The sequence below is a fragment of the Phyllobates terribilis genome, unplaced genomic scaffold (assembly GCF_046119375.1).
Source record: "Phyllobates terribilis strain yellow unplaced genomic scaffold, ASM4611937v1 Scaffold_449__1_contigs__length_1482836, whole genome shotgun sequence".
Classification (NCBI taxonomy): Eukaryota; Metazoa; Chordata; class Amphibia; order Anura; family Dendrobatidae; genus Phyllobates; species Phyllobates terribilis.
This window is the reverse complement of record NW_027363209.1, coordinates 1,210,606-1,233,922: the sequence shown is the minus strand read 5'-3', so window position 1 is coordinate 1,233,922 and position 23,317 is coordinate 1,210,606. Positions and strand designations below refer to the sequence as shown.

The following is a 23,317-nucleotide window of genomic DNA, read 5'->3' as shown; positions in this document are numbered from 1 at the left end:
GCTCTGGTAAGAAAGATCATTGGGAGAAATGGCCAAACCCTTCAAATGATGGGAAAGAAGTCTGGTGTGATGAAAGTAAGCAGTCCACGTGATCATCAGGACTGGATACTGGATGAAGATATCATGGTGTCATTCTATGCTGTAGGAACGAAAGAAAATCTTGCATATATACGAATGCTGATGGAGTACTGAGTGACCTACCTGCGAGAGGTAGAACAGTTGAATCTCGCCAGACTGCGAATGGAAAGGCAGCGTCGCCTGAGCAGCAGAAGATGGAAGCCATCTATAAATTGTGAGACCCGACAGAGAAGGGGTTCTCCAAATAATAGAATGGCTACAGCAGAAGTTAGAGACCTTTCAAGATGTCCTGAGGATAGTGAGTGTGGGTATAGAGGTAGTGAATCCTCCAGTAATTCAGGTCTGAGAGGCCCATGCAAATGACCCAATAGAGTACGGAGTCTGACCTGACCTTAGATACAAGGGCAATTGAGTCGCACTGCTGTATTGACCGTTGGGAGCGGGGGAGGTCTGACAAGGTTGCGACTCGGAAATGTGACTTGACGAAGTTAGTGACAATGACGAATGGTAGGTCCCTAAGGAATGGGCTAATGTTGGTGACTAATGTACCAGGGGCTGAGCAGCACAAATGTTAAGTACATGGTCTCTGTTTGAACTGTGGGTTATAATGTGATTGTTTATATCATGTGTTCAATACCATGGGCTTGAACAAGAGAGGGAGGATATGTAATGCAGCGGCTTTCTGCATTCCCAAAATGTCTGAGGGGGGTGTGTTCTGGCTGACCACGTACCTCCCCATGTATGTGTTACACCCCATAGGTTCACCCCTTTTCTTCAGGTGAGTGATCACATGACTGTGACATCATCATAGGTCCTGTGCGCACAGAGGGATATATATCCGGGTGGTTTTTCAAACACAGTGAGTCAAGAGACCTGATCTCTGTTCCTGGGACACCACTAGCCCTGGAAGGCACGTGGCCTAGAGACCACATCTGGTGAGCCTTAAACCACAGCTTTGGCAGAACAGAGCTGATGGAAACAGCTAGACCCGGAAAAGGTAAAAGACGGTGCTTGATATGGACATTGATGTTGTTACCTTGCTGAGGACTGTATCTGAATCCAAGCGGGCATAGCTGCCACTGAATGGCTCTAGGATATTACGTGTGTAACATTCCTGCGAACCACTGTGATGGACTATGTTATAAGCATTTTGCATTATCACATTGTTGTTCTAAAATGCACTTCCTCCCTGCAGTATGATGTTATCGTGTATACGCCTTTTGCCGCAATATGTAGTTCCTTTGTTTAATCTATGCATAAAAAGGCTCTGATACTGTTGTTCGGGGCCATTCCATCATCAGTCTACAGGCTGTCCACCGCCAAGGCCACACCATCACCAGACTGAAGCCACACACTGGCCAGACCATCGCCAGATATCCCAATGCTGTTTTGCTTATCTAGACACCTGCGAGTTTCAAGTGTATTTTCCCTGCCTGCATTCTGAACTGTTCTGCCGCGTACCTCTGAAAAATCTTTATTCTCTGCTTTGAAGAATTATCTACACTGTTTTCCAAGGCTCTTTCAGCTCCTGGTAAGGGCTTTCTTACAATTGGCGCAGCCAGCCAAGAGGAGCGGCTCAGTGGAGCTGCCTTCAGAAGAACCAAAAGGAGAGGATTGTAGATGAGGAGCTAGAGACTGGAAGGACAGAAAAGGCGTGGCGCCACGTGTAAATCGCTCAAAGTAAGCCAGCCAGATAGAGGACATCTCGTGGAGTGCTTCAAGCCTGCCCAATTTTATAAGAAAACTATAAAAGCGAACGACTATAAAAATATATGTGCAACCAAGAAGAAACTTCTACGTGAGTTATCTACAAGGGTGTGAAGAAGACGTTATGAGCCTGGTAGCATTGAGGCTTTAAAAGGCGGAGGGAGACGCCTGGCAAGCGTAGCGAGAGAAGCTGGAAACGCAGCCACACCTCTTTTGGTCGACTCGGGCCGGCAAAGGGTCTTCCAGACAGAGAGGTGTGAGTATCTAACTTTTGCTTGAATTGCACTTGTTAATACCAGGACAGAGAAAACGCGTCCTTGTAGTCCTCCAGTATGGAGTGTGTTATGCACACGCCCGGACTGACTGGCGTGTGCGGGTGTTGTGGTTCCACTGGACCATGGACCGGAGAGTGCCTGGAGGGGCGTGACTAAGTATCTGGCCGATCCGACCAAGGTGGCACGACGGCATACGACGCCAGTGCACCAGGGAGAAACCGGGCAGAGGGACCAGGTGCTACTCCAGGTCAAACTCCGGACACGGGGGTTGACCCACACTGGAATTACTGGAACAGGCAGGTTAGGCTGGCACAGACTGGTGGATGTAAGCAAACACGGCAGGTATGCAGAGGGGTGGATACAGTCGAGTATGCAGGCAGGGAGGTACTGGCCGAAAGGACGGGCTGGAGCACAGAAAGGTTAAGACCCAGTACAGACTGGGTCACAGAACCGCAGATGCGGTAGACAACCACAGCAGAGAGGGAACGCCCAAAGCGGTGGGCAAGAACAGAGCAGGACGGGGCTGCAGGAGCAGCGAACACAAGCAGGGCAGGACAGGACTGCTGGAGCAGCGGGCAGAAGCAGGGCAGGACAGGACTGCCGGAGCAGCGGGCAGAAGCAGGGCAGGACAGGACTGCCGGAGCAGCGGGCAGAAGCAGGGCAGGACAGGACTGCTGGAGCAGCGGGCAGAAGCAGGGCAGGACAGGACTGCCGGAGCAGCGGGCAGAAGCAGGACAGGACAGGACTGCCGGAGCAGCGGGCAGAAGCAGGGCAGGACAGGACTGCCGGAGCAGCGGGCAGAAGCAGGGCAGGACAGGACTGCCGGAGCAGCGGGCAGAAGCAGGGCAGGACAGGACTGCCGGAGTTAGGGCAGAAGCAGGGCAGGACAGGACTGCCGGAGCAGCGGGCAGGGCAGGACAGGACTGCCGGAGCAGCGGGCAGAAGCAGGGCAGGACAGGACTGCCGGAGCAGCGGGCAGAAGCAGGGCAGGACAGGACTGCCGGAGCAGCGGGCAGAAGCAGGGCAGGACAGGACTGCCGGAGCAGCGGGCAGAAGCAGGGCAGGACAGGACTGCCGGAGCAGCGGGCAGAAGCAGGGCAGGACAGGACTGCCGGAGCAGTGAGCAAAAGGGTAAGCGGAGCAAGGCTGCCGGAGCAGTGAGCAAGGAGTCAGAGCAGGACGGACAGGGCTCTGTTCACACGGAACAGACAGGAAGGGAAAGGCAGAGCCAGATACCCACAGGGTACTTGCAGTGAAGTAGCGAGGGGACCACAAACTCACAAACGGGAGTACAGAGACAACAAGCAGGAGTTAGGTATGAGTTCAGACTCTGCAGAAAAAGGAAAGGAACGGACATAGAGGCAAAACAGGTAAAGGATAGGAGAGAGTTCAGACTGGAACTGAGTGTACGGAAGAGACCGACACTGCAGCGGGATACAGGAGCGGGTCTGGGAATACGGCCCCCAGAGAGGCGGGACGAACAGGCAAGGAGCGTGTTCAGACAGGACAGACAAGATACAGGAACGGATCTAGGTAATCGGCCCCTAGAAGGCGGGAGGAACAGGCTAGGAGCGTGTTCAGACAGGCCTGGAAATACAGCCACCAGGAAAGGCAGCAGGCAAGAGTACACAGACAGGACTCAGTTCAGACACGGGAACTGATACCGCAAGGCAGGAGACATAGACAGGACTCAGTTCAGACACGGGAACAGATACTGCAAGACAGGAGAAATAGACAGGACTCAGTTCAGACAGGAACAGATACCGCAAGGCAGGGACACAAACAGGACTCTGTTCAGACGGGAACAGATACCGCAAGGCACAGACAGGCAGATCTAGGAATACGGCCCCTAGAAGGCGAAAGAACAGGCAAGAAGCGTGTTCACAAGAACAGACCACAGTTCAGACACAGAACTGGAAAACAGGCAGGAAAACAGGATAGGACCTGGCATGTCAGAGACAAAAAAGCCAACTGACAGGACACAATGCTCAGGCCCCATCTTGAGGAAGAAGGTGGTATAAATACCCAAAGATGGACAGCAATAGGCTGAAGGTGCAACAGGGGCGTGTCCGCAGCAGGCACAAGAAACAGGAAGTTCAGCGGGCGTCGCCCTATGCAGCCAAAACAGACAAACAGACAGCAAGGAGGGAAGCCAGAGAGACATTCTGGACTGGAGATCAAGTGCGCGCTCTTGCACAGTGGGAGATGGACCACCATGCAAGGACGCCGCCAGGTATGTTACAGAGTGGTTACAGAAAGCAGACAGATAAGCATACTGGCACACCCTAGCTGGAGTGGGTTAATGTTAAATCCAGTTGGCTAAATTGTTTGCAGTGGTTAACAAAAGAAAGCAGGGAACTAGATGAGAAAGGGGTGTTAGGGAAAGACAGTAGCCAAACAGTGGCTTTGTGTAAGAGAGTTATTGCTTTTGATCAGTCCATTGATAGATTTCCTGCAAGACAGCATGTTAATGTGATCACCCAGGGAGCTGCAGTGTTCAGAGAGAGAGTAGAAAAGCTGGATGAAACTCTAAAGCTAGCAGAGATAGGAGTGAAAGATGGGTATGAATCCTGGGCTTTACAAATAGTCATTGATGAGATGGGAGGGGTAGCAGAGATTGACAGGAATAAGATTGAGGACAGAAGACATAGAATAGAAGAATGGACATTTAGAGAAACAGAATGTGGTGATAAGACATCTTGAAAGCGTTGAGGAACAATTTATTAAAGAGTTGATGTAATTTTTGAAGAAAATACCCTTAGAGGGAGCTTTCAAGTCAGGAGTCTTGCAGAATGTTGAATCTATTGATGATGTTGTAGAGATTTTGTTGACCGGTGATCTCGTTATCCTGCTGTGAATGATCCTAGGCAAAATCAGCAGTATAGGGGTCTTCAGATGGTTAACCCTGTTTCTCAGGAGCCTTCTGCTCTTCCTTTCTCTCCAGCCGCCCCCAGTTGTCCAGCATGGAGATCAATGTTATTCAGGGAGGAACCACCCCTCCTCATCTCCATGCTCTTTTAATGAAGGAGCTGCAGGAACATGAGGACCGGTTTCTTACTGAAGATCTTTTGCGGGTGGAGATGGAAGCTGCAGGATAGAAAACTTTCTCAGATGAGGATGATGGATTTTTCCGGCTTCCCACTGCAGGTAGCACCGACTGATATTGTGCTTCCCCTGTTCCCCTTGCCTTCCTTGTCCCTTTTCCCCTGGGCACAGATGGAAGACCTTATGTCATAGGGAGAATAGAGGGACTGCCGAGGGAAGACATCCTCATCGATAAAGGAGCTTCAGTTTCAGTAACAGGACACAAATTGCAGTCACCCCCTGGACTTACTGAGACCACCACTTTGGTAGGATTTGAGCGCTCCTGTATTCAAGCAGTAAAATACCGTCCAGTGAACCTGAGATTTCAGGATACAGGGGGATCGAAGAAAAGGGGTCTTCGATGCACTTTTTGGGTGAATCCACAATTACTGTCCACTATTCTGGGTACCAATGTTTTGGGAGCAATGAGAATTGTTGTTGATTTATGTAACAAAGTTCTTTGGCGGAACAAAGAAGCAAATATTAGTACTATAATTGTACCTGTGTAGGAGGAGTTGGAGAGTCACAAATTACCCATTGCCAGTCTAGGTTTATGTACTTACTGATGAAAATGTTGATAATGATGTTCTTAAAAATGAATTGAAACAAAGGTTCCCTGAATTATGGATCTCAAAGAAAACTGATTGTGTGTTAATGCAAACTCAAGTTAAAATTGATAATGAAGAGCTACCACCTGTCCAGCATCAGCACCAAATTCCTGAGGATGCAATGCCTTACATAAGGTAAAAGGTAATTCTCCATGTAATAGTCCCATTTTACTTGTAAAAAAGGAAGATGGTAGCTTTTGCATGGTTGTAGACTTGAGACTTGTAAATAAGTACACTCCCTCAGGTGTTCACCTAGTTGCATCTGTCCCTGAAGTTATGTCACAGCTGAGGAGTGATTGTAAAGTGTTTTCTTGTTTGGACATTGCAAATGGCTTTTTCTCAGTACCCCTAACACCTGAATCTGTCCTCCGCTTTGCATTTACCTTTGAGAATGTGCAGTACTTGTTCATGCGATCGCCCATGGGAGTCCACAGTTCCCCTGTATATTTCCATCAGGCATTGGCTCAGGTCTTAGAACCCCTTGGTTATGGAGACAAAGCCTTATAATATGTTGATAATTTGTTAATTCAAACTGCTGATGAATATGAACACAAAGAGACCCTTGAAACTTGATGCGGGACTCAAAGTGAGGCTGACAAAGTACAATTGATGAAGTTAGAGGTTATATTTCTGGGTGTGTCAATTTCAGCAGAAGGAAAAAACAAACAAAAATGCATGATAGGGTTAATGCTATTGAACCTGTTCCCATACCAACTAATATTATTGAGCTTAGAAAATTTTGGAGTCTTACTAATTTTTCCAGAGAATTTGACTTTGCTCATCTGGCTAAACCATTGTATGGTTTGTTAAAAGAAGTTGATAATGATCACGCCCCTGTCATTGTAGAGGGAGAAGCCTTACAGGCTTTTGAAGGTATGAAGCGAGCCCTTACGGCAGCCACCGCATTAATCAGTCCTGACCCTTCCCAGCCCTTTTACATTCAAGCCCACACCGGTGATATATCTATCTCCTCAGTGCTTTTACAAAAATGGCCCAAAGATAGTCCTGAAGTGTCCAGTCAATTGTATGCCATGGGTTACTCTCCAGGTTGCTGACCCCGTGGAGAAAGGTTTTACTCCGTGCATGAAGCACTTACTGGGCGCGCACTGGACAATCAATCAATAAGACACATAGTGGGATTTTCTCCATTAATTTCACAAACCCCACTTGTCACTATAAAAACTCTGTTGAAAGGAAAAGCCTTGAGGGTAAATTCATAGAGAATGGCTCAATGGATAATTGACTTTGAGACCAGAGACTTACAAGTTGAAGTGGGTGAAAAATATAATTTAGCCCAGATGATGCAGTACGCAGGAAAGTGTCACGATTGTCAAGTTGAACAGGCTAATGTCACTCCCCCCCTTTCCGAGCAGACTTTCATGATGGCGTCCCTTGTGCCTGTATTGATGAAGCTCGATACTGGTATGATGGACGCTATGCCACAGGTTATGCTGTATGGTTTCCCGATTAACAGTATTTGCTGCAGTACAGACTCCCAGGTCACTTTTCTGCCCAAAGAGCTGAATTAGAAGCAGCTCTACAAGTTATTCCAAGGTTCAGCGAACCTATGAATATTTTCAGTGACCGTGCCTATGTTGTTTCCTCCCTCACTTTGTATCTAAGTCTTATGGCCATGAGGAGGATGGTTGATTCACAAAACAAGCCCTTACAACATGCAGAGATTCTCAGACAAATTTTGCAGTGGGGCTAAGAATTCCCAAATTTATGATCCTTTTGTAAAATCAAAGGTCACCAAAAACTAACTCCTGACCCCCACACCCTTGGCATTGCATATGTAGATCATGAAGCCAAGGAAGCCGCCGTTACAGAGGAGGAAAAATACCCTCATTAACTGCTGCTGTTACTATAAAGCTTCAAGAGCCCCACCTTGTTCTTTCTCCTTGTGAGGACCTTATAAAAGCACAGGAGAAGAATGGAGACTCATCCTTGTTTAATTCCCTCGAGTTTCTGTCCATGGAAAAGGGGAGTGTCTGTACTACAAAAGGGTTAATGACAAGCTGGTGCCTTACATCCCCACAACAATGATCAAGCCCCTGATTAAATGTAATCATTGGGGACCAGAGGCTTTCCTAGAGCTTGTACAACACAAAATGTGTCGTGCCCACCTGAGAGCTTTGTGTCATGAGATACATGATGAATGCCTTATCTATTTACAGAATAATCCCAAAGGAAAAGGCAAGCCCCATCTCAGGAGAATACAAGTAGCGGAGGGTCCCTGGCAGTCTATTCAAATTGATTATATTGGTCCCTTCCCTCCAGTAAAAGGAGGTTTTACATATGCCCTTGTGTTAGTCGACCTCTTTTCTAAACGGGTAGAGGCACTCCCAGCCACAACCAATACTGCCCTGACTATAGTTAGACTTTTGTGGAAAAATGTCTTCTCACATTGGGGTTTCCCTAAAATAATTGAAAGTGTAATTGCCCCACAGTTTTAGGAGTGAGCAAGGTAGCAAACCAAGGAACAAAGGTGTTAAAATTGTTCATATTGATCAGTGTAGACTTTTATTTGGCTTACTGAGATTTCTGGTGAGGATTGATACTCCACCTTCTTTTCTCCCTAGGTCAGTCGAAGATTTTAATATTCGACTCCTGTGACCATGAACCTACCAGATGATCAGGAGAAGGTGTTTCACACTATACAGTGGGGATCTTATAGTATGACAGGGGGAGACGACCAGGAAAATCCGGAATCCAAAGAATAAGAAGAAAAAAGGAAGACACGGATCAAAAGACATAACTATTAGAGGACTTATTATCTTGGGACTAATACTGTAATGACTTTGTATTATTTTACCATAATAATCACTTTTATAATAATTCACCTTTGCATATTACATCAATGTAAAGTTGTACTCTGGAAAGAGTACAAGAGGGGGACTTGTAAGAGAATGAGAAGTCCTAATATTCTGAGCAGCCATGTTAAACCTAGCAGCCATCTTGTTTAGAAGTTTGAGAATTGAGTTTTGCAGCTAATGAGATGCATGTCCGACACAGGTCCTAATCACAATGAAGCGTTAAAATGATGTCACTGCCATTAGCAGGTATAGTGGTATACACAAAGGTTAATAGCAGCAGCTGCAAGTCAATGTGAGAGTAAATAAGTGGTGTTATAGGGTAGTAAATAATGTTATTGTAATTGTGGGATAGAAATTAGGACAATATAGTTGTCAATATGTCATTTCTTAAGTAAGGACATTGTCATTTTGCATTATCACATTGTTGTTCTAAAATGCACGTCCTCCCTGCAGTATGATGTTACCATGTATACGCCTTTTGCCGCAATATGTAGTTCCTTTTTTTAAGCTATGCATAAAAAGGCTCTGATACTGTTGTTCGGGGCCATTCCATCGCCAAGGCCACACCATCGCCAGACTGAAGCCACACACTGGCCAGACCATCGCCAGATATCCCAATGCTGTTTTGCTTATCTAGACACCTGCGAGTGTCAAGTGTATTTTCCCTGCCTGCTTTCTGAACTGTTCTGCTGCGTACCTCTGAAAAAGCTTCATTCTCTGCTTTGAAGAATTATCTACACTGGTTTCCAAGGCTCTTTCAGCTCCTGGTAAGGACTTTCTTAAGGCCCCGTCACACTTAGCGATGCTGCAACGATCCCGACAACGATACGACCTGTCAGGGATCGTTGCTGCGTCGCTATGTGGTCGCTGGTGAGCTGTCAAACAGGCAGGCTCACCAACGATCAGGGGAGCAGCGACATCGTGGAAAGAATCTTTCCACGATGTCCTGCTCCTGGTTACGAGCCTGCTGAAGCAGGATCAGGCTGGTAACTATGGTAAACATCGGGTTACTAGGGGCACACGCACCTAGTAACCCGTTGTTTATCATGGTTACCACTCTGCTACAGTGAGCGGGAGGTTACCGCTCACTTTAGCAGGCTCGTAACCATGATAAACAACAGGATACTAGGTGCGCGTGTGCCCCTAGTAACCCGATGTTTACCATAGTTACCAGCCTGATCGCTGCTCCCGCTGGTCACACACAGCAAGCGATCAAAAAATGGTCCAGGACACTTTGCAGCGATCAGCGACCTCACAGCAGGGGCCTGATCGTTGCAAAGTGTCACACATAGCGACATCGCTGGTGAGGTCGCTGTTGCGTCACCAAAACCGTGACACAGCAGCGATCTCGCTATGTGAGACGGGAGCTTTACAGTAAGCAGATAAGATCAGCATGGCTACTCTTGATTTCTCTCCAGACTGTAAATCATTTGTTTGTGGCTATTTAGGCCTCTGACATTGTAGGATAGGATTCTAATGCTCGTTGTGTTAAGGAATAGGGTAGAAAGAGTACCGGTAAATTAACAATGAACCACGAAATAGTGTGAACAATATGCGGATGATTCACAAAGGCAATAAGTTTGATCAGAACAATTTTAGAAAAAAGAAAAAACAAAGAAAAATCAACTAACAGTAATATTAGAATACAATGAGTGTGAACAGGGTATTTTAATTAGTGAGGCTACGAAGAGCCCTCCTGAAGGAACCCAACGTCCAAAGGGATTTCTTCTGTTTTGGCGGTAAAGTCCATGGATGAGGTCCCCGAAAGAACAACCTTAACGATGCTAAGAGGTATCAATTGAGAATAACAAACTATAACTTTAACTTAAACATGTACAGTCTACGTCAGCCTTAGGTATCTGAGTTTCATCATCATAACCTCCCCCTAGGTTAACGCCTAGTGACGGTGGTCAGGATGCTGCTCGCACCTTACTTCGTCCTGCCCCGGATCCAACCTAAAAAAATTTAGTTTGGATTTATGCAGATGCTTTCTTCCACTTGACTACGAGAATCTTTGGAGTACACTTTTGATTCCCATGACAGAGAATGTGTGAACAGTTCTGCATACTCAGCCATTTGTGGTTCCCTACAGTCTGGCGATTGGACAGTTGTGACTCTGGGAAAAGCAAGGGTAATTGGGGTGCCACCTCTGTCGACTGTGATTTTGAAGTGGAGGAGGAAGAGGAGAGGCCAATTGAAGCATCGCTTGCCATCGACTGGAGCACCTGCTCTTTCTGGCCCTCATAAACAAGGCGTACCGCTGTGCGGCTGGCAAAGAAAGGGAGTGGAGTAGCCCGTCCTGTAACAGAAGTTGTTCGTTGTCTTTGGATAGGACATGACGGTGTTGGCTCACTAGTAATTTCACTAACATTACCACCTACCCCACGTATACCTTGAACACCAAGCCTATTCCCATTTCCTGTACGAACTGTCTTGTTTCCCACTCATGTTTCTCAGATAGTGTGGTCGGGAAATAATGACGTGAGTAGGAAGTTGAGTCTAGTTTTAGATTTTTTACTCTGTATCTGCTCTGCAAACAGCTGAATTTCATTGTCACTAAATGACAAGGTAAGACATGGCGTGCGGAATCACGGTAGTAACTGAAAAAAAGGTTTTTTTACTCTGCACTAGCTCCGCACACATTTCAGCGCCACTTAATGACAAGGTGAGATGGCCTGCTGAATCATGTTAGTAACTGGAAAAAAAAAAGTTTTTTTTACTCTCCACACAGCTGAATTCAAGAGCCACTAAATGACAAGGTGAGATATAGCATGCTGAATAACATTAGCATCTGCAAAATAGTTTTTTTTACACTGCACCAACTCTGCACACAGCTGAATTTCAGCGTCACTAGATGATAAGGTGACATGGCTTGCTGTATCACGTTAACAACTGAAAAAAAAATTATTTTTTTTTACTCTGCACTAGGTCTGCACAAAGCTGAATTTCAGCGTCACTAAATGGCAAGGTGAGATATAGTGTGCTGTATCACGTTAGCAACTGAAAAAGGTAGATTTTTAAAGGTGCACTTGTGCATGAAGTGCAGTGCACAACATAGTTCTTTGAAATGTGCCCTGCTGTCTTTGTCTGGACCTCACTTATGGCACAAGCAAAACAAAATCTGCTGCAAGGTCGATTTCACAGGACACTAACTAACTAGCTAAAATCTCGAATGAATCCGAGAGCACTGACAAAATGGTGCTAAAACAACATTTCTGCTCTTTATATAACTAAGGACATGTGTTTTCAGCAGCCAGACATTGTGGATGGTTCCTGCGCCCTGATTGGCTTGCCACAATTTGCACACAAAGTTGGGGAAAAAAAAAAGATTACAAGCACGCCCCTCCTTTGAGCTTTCCCCACCTCCGACCCTCATCAAACACGTCCCCTCGTTTACTATACACCACCAGTATCCTAGCCTAAGTGCTAAACATACTTTATTGGAAACGCAATAATTTCCCGCACTTTTACCAACTTTTTAGCGAATTTCGCCGATTTTAAGAAAAAATGCTCATGTATCTGAATACAAAACCAAATGTGTGTCACGCTGTCTCTGTATACTGGAGGTAGGGGGCCTAAGCTGACCCTAAGCTGGGGCCCTGACTAATCCCTCAACCTGGAGGTACTGTTAAAGGTACAGAGGTCCAGGCCGCCAGCGTAACCCCTACCTCCTGAGGATCCCTGCTTCTAAGTAATCTAGTCCTGAGAAGGACCCCGATCACAACAAAAGGGGACCAGTAATAATATGCCCACACACAGTACTTAGACGAACGAGACAGTACAAGGGAAAAACCAAAACCACCTTGCATACAAAAACTACACAACTACAACAGAGGGAACACCAACGGGAAAGGAGATAAATGATAAAGCGAGGAAGGGAAAAAACACTCCAAATACACTTATCTCAGAAACTCCAAATACCACGATCCGCTCTGTTAGTCTGCATGAAATGCTTTCACCGACACTTCCCAAACAGACCAGCAGGCATTTGAAGGAGTCTCACTACAGCAGCATTGATTGCAGCTGGGCGAGGCTGGACCTCGTCTAGCACAGAGAGAGAGAGAATTAACTCCCTCACTGCCGAAAAACACAAAGCACCAACAAGTCAGCTGCGAGAAGTCAGGCTGTGTAATCGTGACGATCTTCGTGGCGACACACCCGTGACAGTACCCCCCCTTCTACGAGGGGCCTCCGGACCCTCAGGGCCAGGTTTATCCGGGTGAGTCGTGTGGAAGGCCCGAACTAATCGGTCTGCGTTAATATCCGACGCAGGAACCCACATCCTCTCCTCAGGACCATACCCTTTCCAATGAACCAGGTACTGAAGGGACCGGCGATTAAAGCGTGAATCGATGACCCTCGATACCTGGAACTCCAAGTTACCATTGACCACCACTGGAGGGGGAGGTAAAGGTGACGGTACCACCGGCGCCACATACCTCTTAAGCAACGATCTGTGGAACACGTTGTGAATTTTAAACGTAGGGGGGAGGTCAAGACGGAATGCCACCGGATTAATAATAGAACTGATTCTGTACGGCCCGATGAACCTGGGACCCAGTTTCCAGGAGGGAACCTTAAGTTTAATATTCCTGGTAGACAACCATACCCGATCGTTCACACTTAGGTCCGGACCAGACACTCTCCTCCTATCAGCCATACGTTTGTATCGGTTCCCCATAGTATTCAGATTCTTCAGCACCCCTCTCCATACTGAAGCGAGTGATGAGGAAAATCGTTCCTCCTCAGGAACCCCCGAAGAGCCCCCCCTACTGAAAGTACAAAACTGGGGGTGAAAACCATATGCCCCAAAAAACGGGGACTTACCAGTGGACTCGCTCCGCCTATTATTAAGAGCAAACTCTGCCAGAGGTAAGAAAGAAGCCCAGTCCTCCTGGTTCTCTGACACAAAACACCGGAGATATGTCTCCAAGCTCTGGTTCATACGTTCCGTCTGACCATTGGTCTGAGGATGAAAAGCCGATGAGAATGACAAATGCATCCCCCGCCGTGCACAAAACGCCTTCCAGAACTTGGACACAAACTGAGACCCCCGATCAGACACCACCTCGGAGGGTACCCCGTGAAGCCTCACAATCTCCCCAATGAACACCTGCGCAAGAGTTTTAGCATTAGGGAGAGCCGGAAGAGCGATAAAATGTGCCATCTTGCTGAACCTGTCCACTACAACGAGTATGACCGTTTTACCCGAAGACGGAGGGAGGTCCGTAATAAAGTCCATAGACAGATGAGTCCAAGGACGCTCCGGGATCTTCAAAGGTAAGAGGGCCCCAGACGGACGGGTATGTGAGGTCTTAGAGCGCGCACAAACCCCACAGGACGCGACAAAAGTTACCACCTCCTTATGTAAGTTAGGCCACCAAAACCGACGCGAGAGGAGATCCACAGTTGCTTTACTCCCCGGGTGTCCTGCAAAAACTGAGTTATGGTGTGCCTCGATCACCTTTTGTCGCAACTGATCTGGAACAAACAGTCTCCCCGGAGGTCCAACAGGGGCGTCCCCCTGAGCCTCCAATACCTCCTCCTCCAGCTTAGAGCATACTGCCGAAACCACCACCCCCTCCTGAAGGATAGGAATCGGGTCGTCCGTATTCCCGGCCCCAGGGAAACTACGAGATAAGGCATCCGCCTTTACATTTTTTGACCCAGGACGATATGTAACGACAAAATTAAACCTGGTAAAAAACAATGACCACCTAGCTTGTCTGGGATTCAGACGTTTCGCGGACTCCAGATATAGCAGGTTCTTGTGATCGGTGATGACGGTGACCGGATGGACTGCCCCCTCCAAAAAATGGCGCCACTCCTCAAAAGCTAACTTAATGGCCAAGAGTTCCCTATTGCCGACATCGTAATTCCTCTCAGCGGACGACAATTTTTTAGAGAAAATGGCGCACGGATGCCACTTACCAGGGGACGAACCCTGTGACAATACTGCTCCCACCCCTACCTCGGAAGCGTCTACCTCTACAATGAATGGCTGTGACGCATCAGGTTGAATGAGTATGGGTGCCGAGGCAAAACATTTTTTCAAGGAGGAGAATGCTTGACAAGCCTTGTCAGACCACCTAGAAAAATCCGTCCCCTTTTTAGTCATGTCTGTGAGAGGCTTAACCATGGACGAGAAATTACGAATGAACTTCCGGTAATAATTAGCAAACCCCAGGAAACGTTGTAGTGCCTTAAGATTCTCTGGCCGATCCCACTCAAGAACTGCCCGCACTTTCCCAGGGTCCATACGAAAACCGGACGCTGAAACCAGGAAGCCTAAAAACTGGAGTTCCTGTACGGCGAACACACACTTTTCCCATTTGGCATACAGTTTATTATCCCGCAAGATCTGTAACACCTGCCTAACGTGCTCCTGATGAGACACCAGATCCGGCGAGTAAATTAAGATATCATCCAGATATATGACAACAAACTGTCCCACCAGGCGGCGAAAAATATCATTAACAAAGTGTTGGAACACCGCCGGGGCATTAGTCAGACCGAATGGCATGACAAGGTTCTCATAATGCCCCTCCGGAGTGTTAAACGCCGTCTTCCACTCATCCCCCTCCTTCATCCTAATCAGATTGTACGCCCCCCTGAGATCCAACTTAGAGAACCATTTGGCACCCACGATCTGATTAAAGAGATCGGGAATAAGTGGGAGCGGATACGGATCTCGGACCGTAATCCGATTAAGTTCAGGCAAGGGCGTAGGCCTCCATCTTTCTTCTTAACAAAGAAGAACCCCGCAGCCACCGGTGAAGATGAAGGTCTAATATGCCCCTAAGCCAGACTTTCTGAAATATAATCCTTCATGGCCTGCCTCTCAGGACCAGAAAGGTTATACAACCTAGCTTTAGGTAACTTGGCCTCAGGGAGCAGTTTTACAGAACAGTCATACTCGCGATGAGGAGGTAGTTCCTGACACCCTTTCTCCGAGAATACATCCTCAAAGTCCGCCAGAAATGGAGGTAAGACCCAAGGAGTAACCGCACCGATGACCGTGTTCATGCAGTTTTTATTACAGAATTTACTCCATTGGCTTATCTCTCTGGTTTGCCAATTAATAACCGGGTTATGCTTAGTTAACCAAGGAAGGCCCAGCACTATAGGAGTGGGAAGACCCTCCAACACGTAGCAAGACAACAGTTCTTTATGTATCGCCCCCACTTGAAGTTTTACGTCATGCACAGCTTGCAAAAAACTTCCCTGACCGAGAGGCCTGGCATCGATCGAGAATATGGGGATGGGTTTAGCCAACTCACTCAATCGCATACCTTGAACCCGGGCAAACCGAGCATCAACCAGATTAGCCCCAGCCCCACTATCCAGAAGAACAGATATCCTCTCAGTTCTCGTACCCACCACCACCTCCGCCGGTACGAGAAACTGAGACGAACCTAGGGACGAAATACCTACTCCCAGATTGCCGTCCACCACACAACCTGGGATCAACAGTTTTCCGACGACTCTTCACTCTGCAAGGGACGGGATGGACACCCCCCAATAAAATGTCCCTTTCTCCCGCAGAAGAAACACCTTCCTGTCTTATGGCGCACCACCGGTCCCCTCCCCCGAAATGATGTCCCTCCTAATTGCATAGGCTCCTCTGGACTGACCAGGGGAACCACCATATGAGGGGACCTTGTAGGAGGTGGAGTCATCACAGGGGGTAGAGTTGTCCCGCACCTCTCCCGAAGCCGTCTGTCAAACCGAATAGCAAGGGCCATAGCGGCTTCCAGTGACGCGGGAGAGTCATACTGTGCCAACACATCCTGTAATTTGTCGGATAAACCTTGACAAAACTGGCCGGGTCATTCCACTGGGTGTCCGTGGCCTACCTACGGAACTCCGAACAGAATTCCTCCGCCGGACGATCTCCCTGCTGGATCCTACGTAACTTAGACTCAGCAAGGGAGATCCGATCTGGGTCATCATATACGAGTCCCAGAGCAGCGAAAAACCTATCCACTGACTGGAGAGCCGGGGAGCCCGGGGGAAGAGAGAACGCCCAAGATTGTGGGTCCCCTTGTAGGAGCGAGATGACAATTCCCACCCTTTGTTCTTCACTCCCCGATGACCGAGGCCGCAGCCGAAAGTACAACTTGCATGCCTCCCGGAAAACAAAAAACTTGTCCCGCCCCCCAGTGAACCTGTCAGGGAGAGCTACTTTAGGTTCTGGTCCGGCTTGCTCCTGAGGATGCAAAACCTTGGACCTAAAGTCCGCCAGCTCCATGGACAAACTCTGCAACTGCCGAGCTAGACCGGCTACTGGATCCATGGTAGCTGGAGAAAAACTAAGTGGGTCGGTGAAAATGTCACGCTGTCTCTGTATACTGGAGGTAGGGGGCCTAAGCTGACCCTAAGCTGGGGCCCTGACTAATCCCTCAACCTGGAGGTACTGTTAAAGGTACAGAGGTCCAGGCCGCCAGCGTAACCCCTACCTCCTGAGGATCCCTGCACCTAAGTAATCTAGTCCTGAGAAGGACCCCGATCACAACAAAAGGGGACCAGTAATAATATGCCCACACACAGTACTTAGACGAACGAGACAGTACAAGGGAAAAACCAAAACCACCTTGCATACAAAAACTACACAACTACAACAGAGGGAACACCAACGGGAAAGGAGATAAATGATAAAGCGAGGAAGGGAAAAAACACTCCAAATACACTTATCTCAGAAACTCCAAATACCACGATCCGCTCTGTTAGTCTGCATGAAATGCTTTCACCGACACTTCCCAAACAGACCAGCAGGCATTTGAAGGAGTCTCACTACAGCAGCATTGATTGCAGCTGGGCGAGGCTGGACCTCGTCTAGCACAGAGAGAGAGAGAAAATTAACTCCCTCACTGCCGAAAAACACAAAGCACCAACAAGTCAGCTGCGAGAAGTCAGGCTGTGTAATCGTGACGATCTTCGTGGCGACACACCCGTGACAATGTGCCATACTCGTGCCAAATTCGAATTTGGTTATCGTTTTTCGAACATATTTACTTATCTCTAGTCAAGATTAAGACTTAAATAGCTGCAGTTTGTCTTTACATTGGACTATGCTCTCACCCTTTCTGAGCAGTTACCCAATTAGTGACCTCGGAGGCCTCTCTGGTTTCTGCCCACGGCATCTCATGCTGTGTTAGATCTGGCAGAGAGGGATTTGAAGAATGTGACGCTGGTGTAAAAATTATCCCTGTAGAGGTGATAGCAATGGGTGCGCCAATTCTCACAAATTTTCCCACTCACTCCAAAGACAGAGGAGCATTCAGGGAGTTCAATGTGACGTACTCTCGCACAGCTTGTACTTTTTAATTTTGTACCTTGCTGTCTTATTAGGTAGCTATTGCTGGAATTTAAGCCTCACCGTAAAGTGGGTTTGAGTCTGATGTATTCAGATGTCCCTTTCGGGAATATTCACCTCAACAAATTTGTTGCTGAAGTGATCAATGACCAGCCTAACTATGAAAAGTTGGTCAAAGTTGGGGTCGTCTCGGGGTGGACAGTGTGAATTATCCTTATAATGCAAAAACTTCAGAATAATCTCAAAGTGTATCCGGGTCATCTCCATGCTGAAAACTGGAGTGTTATAGAAAATATCCACACTCCAAAAGTGCCGAAATTCTGTCTTATTCACTCTCCCCATATGACACTCATAGCCTTAAACTTTCATTATTTTTACGTCATTTACAGGGGTCCAATTAGTAAATGAGGGAGTGGGGCTTTGGGTAAAAAATTGTATGGCTTATAAATTAGTCTGGGTTCCCCTGTGGTTTATGATTTCTGTGAGGCCGGCATTAACAAATTGTATTACTGATCGAGACACAAAATCATGGGTTTGGGTCTATAATGGGTCACTAACTGTGGGTGGTGTGTGATTTACAGTCTTGGGGGTGTCAACGTGGGGCTTCATTCTCACTAGCGGAGATGGATGAAAAGGAAGTGCTAAAGTACAGAAATGTGGCATCCACTATCGGAGTAGGAGGCAAGGAAGGCCTACGTCTCCTGCTCAATACTCTTGGAAGAGTGGGCAAAGTATGTTATATGGCCCCATTCTCAAAATGCTGGATATAGTAGAATTTATCATACAAATTTTTTTTAGGCTTCACAGAGATCTGCTCAGAATGTGGATTAAAATTGATGGAAATGCAGCTCAGAGAAGATGGGCGAATGCAATAGGCAAACTTCTGCTTAACTGACTGGCCGGGTCACCAAATCAAGAGATCCCAGTGACATAATTGAAAGATAAAGCAGTGCTTATAGCTTGTCCTTAAAAGAATGATTATTTTTTAGATCAAATTTCATTAACAAAATTTCCTCTTTATGGAGAAAAAGATATCTGACTTACAACAGTGGAAGAAACTAGTTACCGTATAGAGTATTGTATGTAGACAGCATGGAATTCATTCAGTAAGGATCATCACCATGCCTGGTTCCTATACTTTATGAATAAATCAGTGGGCGTTTATGCAGTATATTAATGGGCCATTGAGACATTCACCATTTTATTTTTGGAGTATATTTTAAGTACAAGATTCTGACTAGAGGGTCGGTTGCAGGATGCAGAGCGATTCAGAGCCATGTAAGATTTTATTTGATTAATCAGTTGGCGTCCATTTATCAATTATAAATGAGTCCTTGTGTCATTCATGGGGAAATCCACTATTTCATGCTGATACACAGTATCTATAATATATATTTATCCTATTTACCCACTTACAGTAGTGCAGTCTGATGACCAGTTGTTAAATAAAAGTAAAATTTTTAGAAAATTTTGATGATTAAACTTGTTTAATCAACTTTTTACAATGTATTCTTTCAGGCCCTGTCACAGCTCTTATAAACAGAACAATCAGCCGGGGCTCTTGTTTTTGGAAACATTGTCTGTCTTCTGTGTCCTCACTTACATTGTCGTCTGTTGGCGGAAGTGAGAATTGTAAAAAATCTTGAAATTATTATGTTCTTCTTGTACCCCAGGACACAGTCTGGTTTAGGGATTTGTGTAGAGGTGCCTCGTACAGGGGTGGGGGTGCTGCCATATATATGTATTGTGGTCAAGATAGTGACTTATAAAGCAGCATGTTGTCGGTACATTGGCCTCTGCTCTCATCCTTTCTGACCAGTTGCCTAATTAATAACATTGAGAGGCCTCTGGTACCTGCGCAAAGTACCAGAATCCGGTAGCTCTGGCAGAGAGGGATCTGAAGAATGTAACGCTTATGTAGAAGTTATCCTTTTGGAGATAACCCTCATCCAGCAGTAGCTGCAACAATTTTCACACAAACTTTCCCACTCCAAGGACAGAGGAGGATGAGGAAGTTCAATCTGTGTCCCTCTGATGGTAGAGAACTCAATTCATCGCACACTCAAATGTTATGAATGCAAAAACATTTATTAATACACAGACAATTTGTTCAAACCCAGGTGCAAGGCGACAGTGGTAAGACGTTTCAGCCACAATTACGGCCTTAATCAATTAGTCGCTTACTAAAAAAGAAGAACATACTGGTGTCAGTGCCAGATTTGTAACATCATAATCAAAATCAAAATTCCTATCATATTGTCGAGAAGTATGATGAAGAGGTAGGGGTGGAGGGGAAGGCGGGGTGGGGAGGAAGGCGGGAAGTGGAGGCAAGGCGAGACGAGGGAGAAGGTGCTGGGGTTACATATAGTATATACAATATAAGCACGCAGAACAGGGTATAAGAACCATAAAAGTAAAAAGTAGATAAAAGCTAAATTTGTTCTTACTTGTATGGGTGGTTTGAGACTGTTTAGAGTCTGAGAATAGGACTAAAGTCCAGGAAAGAGGAGAGCTGCAATATGAAGATGTTAAAGTTGAAATATAATACCCATAATTTTGCCAGTATTATACAACTATCTTTAACTCTCCATACTACCTTGTAGATCCACATGGCTCCACACCACTATTGGACCTGGTTGAGGTACCCACCCCAGAATATGCAATCCTAGTGCATGACATATAATGGATGGATTTAATGGGTCGGTGTTGGTAGTGTAACTGGGGCACATTTATGGAGTATAGAAGGTATTGGATTGTCACATGGAGCATTATAAACACAATAGAAAGGATGGAGACACTCACCCATAGGGCAGGATGGATTCAGTGTGTCTGTGGAGGGAACAGACCAGTGAGTCAATAAATCCAATCAATTTCTCTATTTAAACCATTAGGCGCAAGGGTTTGCAGGTTATAGATCCAATATGCTTCCCGTTGTTTTAATAATTTCACATGGGGACCACCCCTCCTAGGTCTTGAGACATGTTCGATGACTTGAAAGCGGAGTTGTGCTACTGTGTGTTTCTCTTTCGAAAAGTGGTCTGATAGTGGTAACCAGGTTTTACCGCATCTATTGGTTGATTTGTGACTTGCTATGTGATCCTTAACATGTTGTGTCGTTTCACCCACATAGAGAAGGCCACAAGGGCACTTGACTACGTAGATGACAAAATTGGAATCACAAGTAAGAAATCCCTTGATGGGGTAACTTTTGCTGGTCCTGGGGTGCGTGATGTTGTCTGATTTGATTACATTAGAGCAAGCGGCGCAGCTTAAACAAGGAAAGGTCCCGCATCTGCGGGTACTCAGTAGTTGTTGTTTGGTGTGGTACGTGAACTCCCTCTGTCAGCCCTAACGATCTCTTGTCCTTGATGTTTGGGGCTCTCCTTGTACACATCAGAGCCGGAGTGTTAAAGGCTGGAATGTGGGGGTATGCTTTGGTGACGAGGGGCCAATTTTTCCTTATGGTAGTGTGAACTTTGGACATGAGTGGATGATAGGTATGCACAAAGGGTACCCTCTCTGGTTTGGGGGAGGGGGATTGGATAGGTCTGGGTTCCGATAATCTAGATCTAGTTCCTCTCCTGAAATTTGAGTGACATCTCCTCAAGGCATAGGGGGAGGTTGTCAGGGTTAGAGACAATTCGCCTAACTCTGTGAAATTGGGAACGGGGCAGGCCGTCTCTGGTGGCCTTGGAGTGGCAACTTGTGTAGTACAATAAGCTATTGCAATCGGTTGGTTTTGAAAAAAGGTCGGTTGTAAGGATGTCATTATCCCCGCGGATTACCATTGTGTCCAGAAAGGAGATTTGTTGTGGATTGTAGTTTAGTGTGAATTGAAGTTCTGGTCTGATAGAGTTGAGGGTGGTTAGGAATCAAGAGAGTTTCTCAGTTGACCCCTGCCTACTGAGGAAAATATCATCAACATAGCGGTGGTAGGCGGTACAGTGTCTTAGAAAGAGCTCATTGGAATAGACAAAGTCCACTTCAAACTTATGCATAAACGCATTACCATAGGCTGGGGCTACATTCGAGCCCATCGCGGTGCCCTGTTCCTGTACAAAGAACTCATCTCTGAACATGAAAAAGTTCTCATGGAGAACTAGTGACAGGAGTTCAAGGCAAAAATGAATAGAGGCAGGTGACAGGTCAGACTGTGTGAGAATGTAGGAGGAGGCCTCTAGGCCTTTGTCGTTGGTAATTGAGATATATAGACTGCATACGTCCATTGTGGCCAACAGGCTGCCTTTGGGTAAGGCCGGCAAATTTTTGATAATGTCTAGAAATTGACTGGTATCCAGTAGGAAGGATCTGGTTTTCTTCACCAAGGGGGTTAAGATTTTCTCTAGGTAGATGGCGTGGGGGGAGAGGATGGAGTCAGTGGAGGCTACAATGGGTCGGCCGGGTGGGTTGATCAGTGATTTTAGGTAAGATGTAGAACACAGGTGTAACCGGATGTTGATTGGTCAGGAACGTGACTGTCTTGGAGTCTATTGTGTGAAGATGAAGGTGTCTAGTCAGTATCTCTTGTATTTTGATATGGATGGTAGGTGTGGGGTCGGTATTGATCTGTCTATAGGTAGTCGTTTCTGCTAGTTGTCAATCGATTTCACTGATGTAGGAGACTTTGTCCATAACTACTGTGGCACCCCCTTGTCAGCAGGTTTGATAACTATATAGAGTTATTGCTTTGTAGTGACCTAATGGCGTGTTTTTCCTCATTCGTTAGGTTCTGGTGTGTAGGGAGAAAGCCGAGTCGTTGTTTGTGTATCATCTTTTATGTCTCTTTCAATAAGTGCTATCGTTTCTGCCGCATGGTTGGTGTGGGGAGGACAGTAAGGACTAGTGTTGCTTAATTCCATGGCGGTAACAGAGAGCTCCGGGACAGGTGAACCCCCTGTTCACGGAGGTCTCGTTAGATACACCAAAATGAGTCTTTAAACGGATCATCCTATAGAACTGCTGGAGGTCCTTCTCTAGCTGGAACGAGTCCCAGTTAGGCGTCAGACAGAAGGAGAGACCCTTCTGAAGGACTGAGAGTTCGGTGGGAGTGAGGGTGTTAAGGGGACGGTTACAAACAACTTTAGTAAAATGGAAAGCAACCGACACCGGGGTCCGCAATGCAGCCTGGAGGACTGCTGCCGAACACTTCCCAGGTGGAAAGGAATCCAACAAACTTAAATGTTAAACCTTTCTGTGTTTCTGCACACAGGAACGGGTATAGCGGTTCGCTCTATCTCCGTTAACTGCACGGGAGAAGAGCGACCGGGATAGCACCTACTTAACTGATAAATCACTCCGTGGTTTCAGCGGTTCACACAATCTCCAAGAACCGCAAGGAGACGTGCGACCGGGGGAAAAGCAGTAGCCCTGTCTTCGATACAAGCGCTACGCAGTAGGAGTTGTCGCTAAGATGCGCGTGACTCACGCCGACGG

General features: G+C 46.6%; 1 pseudogene; it reads right to left on the bottom strand.

The window, feature by feature from the left end:
* LOC141229016 (zinc finger BED domain-containing protein 5-like) overlaps positions 1-18,151 on the bottom strand; it is a 44,382-nt pseudogene extending 26,231 nt beyond the window's left edge.
* Between the last annotated feature and the right edge of the window lie 5,166 nt (positions 18,152-23,317).